Raw genomic sequence first — 6,173 nt, 5'->3', positions numbered from 1 at the left:
TCCTCCTTACAGGTGTGGCATATCAAGAAGCTGATTAAACAGCATGATCATTACAAAGGTGCACCATATGCTGGGGACAATAACAGGCCACTCTAAAATGTGCAGTTGTCACAACAATGCCACAGATGTCTCAAGTTTACAGGGAGCGTGCAATTGCCATGCTGCCTGCAGGAATGTCTACCAGAGAGCTGTTGCCAGATAATTTAATGTTCATTTCTTCATCACAATCTGCATCCTATGTAATTTTAAAGAATTTGCCGATCACATGTAACCACTCCAATCGAGGACCTCCACATCCAGCTTCTTCACCTTAGGGATCGTCTGAGACCATCCACCCGGACAGCTGATGAAACAGAGTATTTCTGTAATAAAGCACTTTTGTGTGGAAAAGCTCATTCTGATTGGCTGACTCCCCAGTGGGTGGGCCTATGCCCTCCCAGGCCCACCCATGGCTGTGCCCCTGCCCAGTCATGTGAAGTCCATAGATTAGGGCCTAATTAATTTATTCCAATTGACCGATGTCCTTATATGAACTGTAACTCAGTAAAATAGTTGAAATTGTTCCATGTTGTGTTTATATTTTTGTTAAATATAGATCTGATTGCCATCACATGCACACTACAATATTATAACGCAAAGACTTTAAAGAATGAAGTACAATGATGATATACAAGACACCCTCTGGTAGGCAATATCTGCACTCCAGCCCTGTGGGGTTGGAGGGAGTCACACAGTCCATGGTCACCTCCTTGCTCAAACACTGGTCAATGTCCACGGCACTGAAGAAAGCCAATGACTGGGGCATGTCCTGCATACTCAGCGCATGGGCAAACATACACTTTTAAAGCACAACGATAAAAGATGGACGAACACATAAGCAGCTTATTGAACAGACGTTTGAGACATGTAAAACGAGTAATTCACTGGCTATGAATGACAATACTTTCAATTTTAACTTACAATTAGCTACATCCCAACCATTTAAATGACCACATGGTCATTTATGTATTATTTAGCCCGAAAAGACCAATTGATGTTAGATCTTTTGCTAGGGTGACCTGGCAAGAAGTCAGCAGGAGACAGTGAATGAGCAGGTTGGTGATCTGCAGAGCCAGTGCTGCCCAGTAGCCTTCTTCACTGCGGACCAGGTAGCGCACCTCGTTGTTGATACTAATACAGGAAGCATCCGTTGATGTCATGCTCCTCCATCAGTCAGTTTACGGCCACCAGCATAAGAGTGGGAGTAGTCCACCGCCAAACTCTGTACCACCCAGTTCACCCTGCTGGTGATGAACTGACACACACACACGTTAATATTTTCATCTACAACAAGTGTGTGTTTGTGTGTGTTACGTGTGTGTGTTATAATTATGTACATTTTATGTGCTTTTATGATTGTGTTTGCATAAGTTCTCCAGAACTCATCCTTCACGGTCTGCTGATCCTGCAGCCCGGGACAGGGGTAAAGTTCAAAAGTTGTCCAGGTCTCCAAGGGGATGAGGTCAGCAGGCATCAGCTGGCTGGATCAGGAGTATCTCTCCTCTATCAGACGCTTGCTGGACCACGAGTACCTGTCAGGAAACAGAATGATAGAATACAGAGTATTCAGTGAAACTGCAATCCACTCCGGCTCAGAATGAATAGTCCTTGTTAAATAATTGCAATCATTCCTGCCCAGTCCCAACACAATATTATACACCATCTATTAACCTCACTACAAAAGCCTTTCAGTATTTTTTACATTTACGAATCATTTTTACATTTACAGATAATTTTACAGTTACAAATACTAAGAAGTGATATAAACTGTCCTGTACTGAAATAAAGTAATAATTTTCCTCCAGCGTAAAACCCTCCCTCCCACAGTAGAGGGTCTTGGTCCTCTCTTTCAGTCTCACCAGGCAGTGGTAGACACAGCCACAGCCAGTGTGGCCTGCCTCGTCTGGGAAATCCACCCGTCTGGCCTCCCCATCCGGCCTGTAGCGCATCCAGCTCACCTCCCACACCAGGTCCTGGGACATGGGCGGCAGCGGGGCCTGCTGAAGCTTGCTGGCAGCCTCCAGGTAGGGTAGGCTCTGCTTTTGAGCCAGCAGGCGGAACTGGCCGTCGATGTCCTTCCCTTCCATGTGGGGCAGCTGGAGCTTCATGCCAGGGAGCAGAGACCTCTTTCCCCACAGCTGGTGCCTCTGCAGGTGCCTGATACTCCACTTCACCTTCTCGTCCTTGTACTCCTGCTATGCGCCGCGGAAGATCTGCTTCTGATGGTTTTGGGACAGCATCTGGATGTTGAGCGGGTTCAGGCGGGTTTCTGGGGGGTGGGAGCCCTGGAGAGAATGGGGCTGCTAGGTGGAGTAGGAGGTGCGGCATAGTGTCCCCCATAGGATAAAGGCCTCCAGAGGGGACGAAGATGCAGAATTGTCTCACTAGTCCTGACAGTCAATTGTTCCTCCCCTTGGACATTGGTCAGGAGCAAGATGAAAACCTTAATGGAGAGAGAGTCAACTTTGTGACCATAACGAAACCATCCAATAAAAGCCATAAAATAATCAATAAACATTAAATGTAATATTAAGATAATCAACATGAAAACATGATGATTGCTAAATAGGCCTACTTTAGAAAACTGCTATAACTACAAGTGGCATTGCAGAGAATGGTCAGAATGCTGTTTACAACAGAATAAAAATATCCCTAAAATTCCTAGCCAACGTTTTGCAATCCTCAACTCGCATCAATGTGACACATTTAAACAATGTTAATCGGGATTTCCAGGCATGGATTGTGAAACATTGCAGCAGACCAGGTATCTAGCGATATCCAGTGGCAGGGATGACCTCCCCTTGCCTGAGTGTGTAAAATAAAGCGAATGTTTTGCAAAGTACATGGCCAGTATTTGACGAAAATATGTTAAATAAATCAATTAGTCACTGGCTAAAACAAATAATATTATCGAATATTACAGCGTGTTTTCATTAGCTACTTAACGGCCTCGTGGCCTAATGGATAAGGCGTCTGACTTCGAATCAGAAGATTGCAGGTTCGAGTCCTGCCGGGGTCGGTTTTTTGGAAATGATTGACCGATAAATGGATGCACGACATGCACGACTTGCTTCGTCAGTCAATGTGATTGATCACGGATACAAACATACAACAAACAGGCAAATAGTATGGGAATCAACGATATGTTCGTCTCTTAGTTATTCCTGAATAGCAAAATCCATCTCTTGATAACATTCTCTGCACTTCATGCTCTTTGCAAAGTAAACTTGCTGAGCTATTCAATTGATTTGGCCTTTATCCTTAACCAAAGTATGATTTAAAAAATGTAAAAAATTCTTATGGAAAACCATCGCTAGGGGTCAGTCTGTCCATTCAAACTGAAAATATACCTCTGCATGCAGGAAGGCACACATCAATAACAAAATCTCAGAACGAATTAACACAACTGGGCTTTCATTGCTTTACTTAGATAGGCCGATATTCATGATACAAAGTCATGATGGTGATAGGCCCAGTAGAATGACCTTACGTTTATTATATGTCAATTTCTCGTGGCATAAATCAGCTATTTGGACTACATGTGGGCATGTTATAAGACATTGTTTTCATAATTTCTGTCAAATGTAAGCCTACATAAAAAAAAATGAAATGCATTAAAATGTTGCCACTGTGGTGCAAAGGGAGTGGAATGCGTGGACACCAGTAGGTCACAGTCTCGTAGCTCTGGTAGGGTCACCGGCAAGAACTTGGCCCCTGCCCTGCTCCATGTGCTTTGTTATAGCTGGGTTAGCTGACAGTGTCACGAACGATGAGCATACATCAGTGGGGCAGAAGTCCATGTGTTGTTGTGATTCTGGATGGTCAGATAGCTAGCAACAATGACAAGAAACTGCCTGCCATGTGTTGAATCATAAGTGGCTCGTTTGATCTTGTTCTTGATACCAAGTCTTGTTTTGCGGTGTTTTGACTGCCACGTCTATGGCTAAAATGTGCTAGCTAACCAACAACTGTAACGATGTATTTGAGAGAAATGTGTGCATTGTGCAACTTTGTTATCAATAAACATTGGAGACAAAATATAGCTTAAATGTCAACAATCTGAGAAGGGGGTTTTCAAGGCACAAGGCGAGACCCAGATGCAGACACAGGAGGCAGATGGTTGGAGTCTTACAATGTTTAATAATCCAAAGGGGTAGGCAAAAGAATGGTTGTGGACAGGCAAAAATGTCAAAACCAGATCAGAGTCCAGAAACAGGCAAGGGTCAAAACCGGGAGGACTAGAAAAAGGAGATTAGGATAAGGAGTACGGGAAAAACACGCTGGTTGACTTGACAAAACATACAAGACGAACTGGCACGGAGAGACAGGAAACAGGGATATATACACTGGGGAAAATAAGCAATACCTGGAGGGAGTGGAGACAATCACAGGAGCAGGTGAAACAGATCAGGGCGTGACAGGGGGTAGCTGCATCCCAATATGGCGATTGGAGTATGGGCGAGTGGGTGTGTCGAAAGGAAATTAGTGGGCGTGTGGAAAGGAGTGGGTGTGTCAAAAGTGCTCTGCTATACGTTTGCCGGTTTTGATTGAGCTGTGTTTTTTGGGGGTCACTCAACTAGAACGTTGTACCGATTTTTGTACACCAGTAATGCCCATTTGATGTAGACTTCAGTTAGAAGAACAGTTTGGGCTGACCGAGTTTGAAGTGGAGGGAGTACAGGGCTTAGCATGTCTCTCAAGGAGGCTAAAAATAGATTTTGGCTTGGAAAAGTAATATTTTCAGAAGGAGGCAATAATTGTTGGAAAAGTAATATTTTCAGAAGGAGGCAATAATTGTTTAAGGGAGGAGAAAGTAGCCACGCTTTGCCTTGATGACAGATTTGCACAGTCTTGGCATTCTCTCAACCACCTTCATGAGGTAGTCACCTGAAATACATTTCAATTAACAGGTGTGCCTTGTTAAAAGTTAATTTGTGGAATTTCTTTCCTTCTTAATGTGTTTGAGCCACGTTCGTTAGAGTTAACTGCACCTCAGATTGCAGTCCAAATAAATGCTTCATAGAGTTCAAGTAACAGGCACATCTCAACATCAACTGTTCAGAGGAGACTGCGTGAATCAGGCCTTCCATGATTTAATTGCTGCAAAGAAGCCACTACTAAAGGACACCAATGATAAGAAGAGACTTGCTTGAGGGCAAGAACCATGAGCAATGGACATTAGACCGGTGGAAATCTATCCTTTGGTCTGAAGAGTCCAAATTTGAGATTTTAGTTCCAACCGCCATGTCTTTGTGAGACGCAGAGTGTAGTTCCCACCGTGAAGCATGGAGGAGTAGGTGTGATGGTGTGGGGGTGCTTTGCTGGTGACACTCTGTGATTTATTTAGAATTCAAGACACACTTAACCAGCATGGCTACAGCAGCATGGCTACAGCAGCATTCTGCAGCGATACGCCATCCCATCTGGTTTGTATTTAGTGGGACTATCATTTTTTTTCAAAATGACAATGACCCAACACACCTCCAGGCTTTGCAAGGGCTGTTTGACCGAGGAGAGTGATGGAGTGCTGCACCTGGTCTCCACAATCACCCGACCTCAACCCAATTGAGATGGTTTGGGATGAGTTGGATCGCAGAGTGAAGGAAAAGCAGCCAGCATATGTGGGAACTCCTTCAAGACTGTTAGAAAAGCATTCCAGGTGAAGCTGGTTGAGAGAATGCCAAGCGTGTGCAAAGCTGTCATTTAGGCAAAGGGTGGCTACTTTGAAGAATCTGAAATCTAAAATATATTTTGATTTGTTTAACACTTTTTTGGTTACTACATGATTCCATATGTGTTATTTCATAGTTTTGATGTCTTCACTATTATTCTATAAAGTAGAAAATAGTCCAAATAAATAAAAACCCTTGAATGAGTAGGTGTGTCCAATTTTTAACTAGAGTACTGTATGTTTCAGTAAGATTGGCTTCTTAGTCTCGCGATGTTGCGCCTCTGGGTGTAGAAACTCTGATAATTGTGCGCAATTCTGCCCCTAGTGGCCAGTTTTGAAGGCATTTCCTGACGTCCTCAGGACATGGATAGACATCCAATTTTGACGTCAATCTTGAACCATCTGGCTGATTGGCTATACAGTTAAACCATGCAAGGTGGTTAACTGTAGGCTACACATGCTC

General features: G+C 43.7%; 1 non-coding gene across 1 annotated transcript; it reads left to right on the top strand.

Annotated features, from left to right (window-relative positions):
- The first annotated feature begins 2,985 nt into the window (after positions 1 to 2,985).
- Positions 2,986 to 3,058, top strand: trnar-ucg. The gene has a single exon. It is a non-coding gene; the product is annotated as a tRNA-Arg (tRNA).
- The last annotated feature ends 3,115 nt before the right edge of the window (positions 3,059 to 6,173 follow it).

This window comes from Oncorhynchus mykiss, chromosome 2 (assembly GCF_013265735.2).
Source record: "Oncorhynchus mykiss isolate Arlee chromosome 2, USDA_OmykA_1.1, whole genome shotgun sequence".
In the NCBI taxonomy this organism is placed as follows: Eukaryota; Metazoa; Chordata; class Actinopteri; order Salmoniformes; family Salmonidae; genus Oncorhynchus; species Oncorhynchus mykiss.
This window is presented reverse-complemented; position numbering and strand designations above follow the sequence as displayed.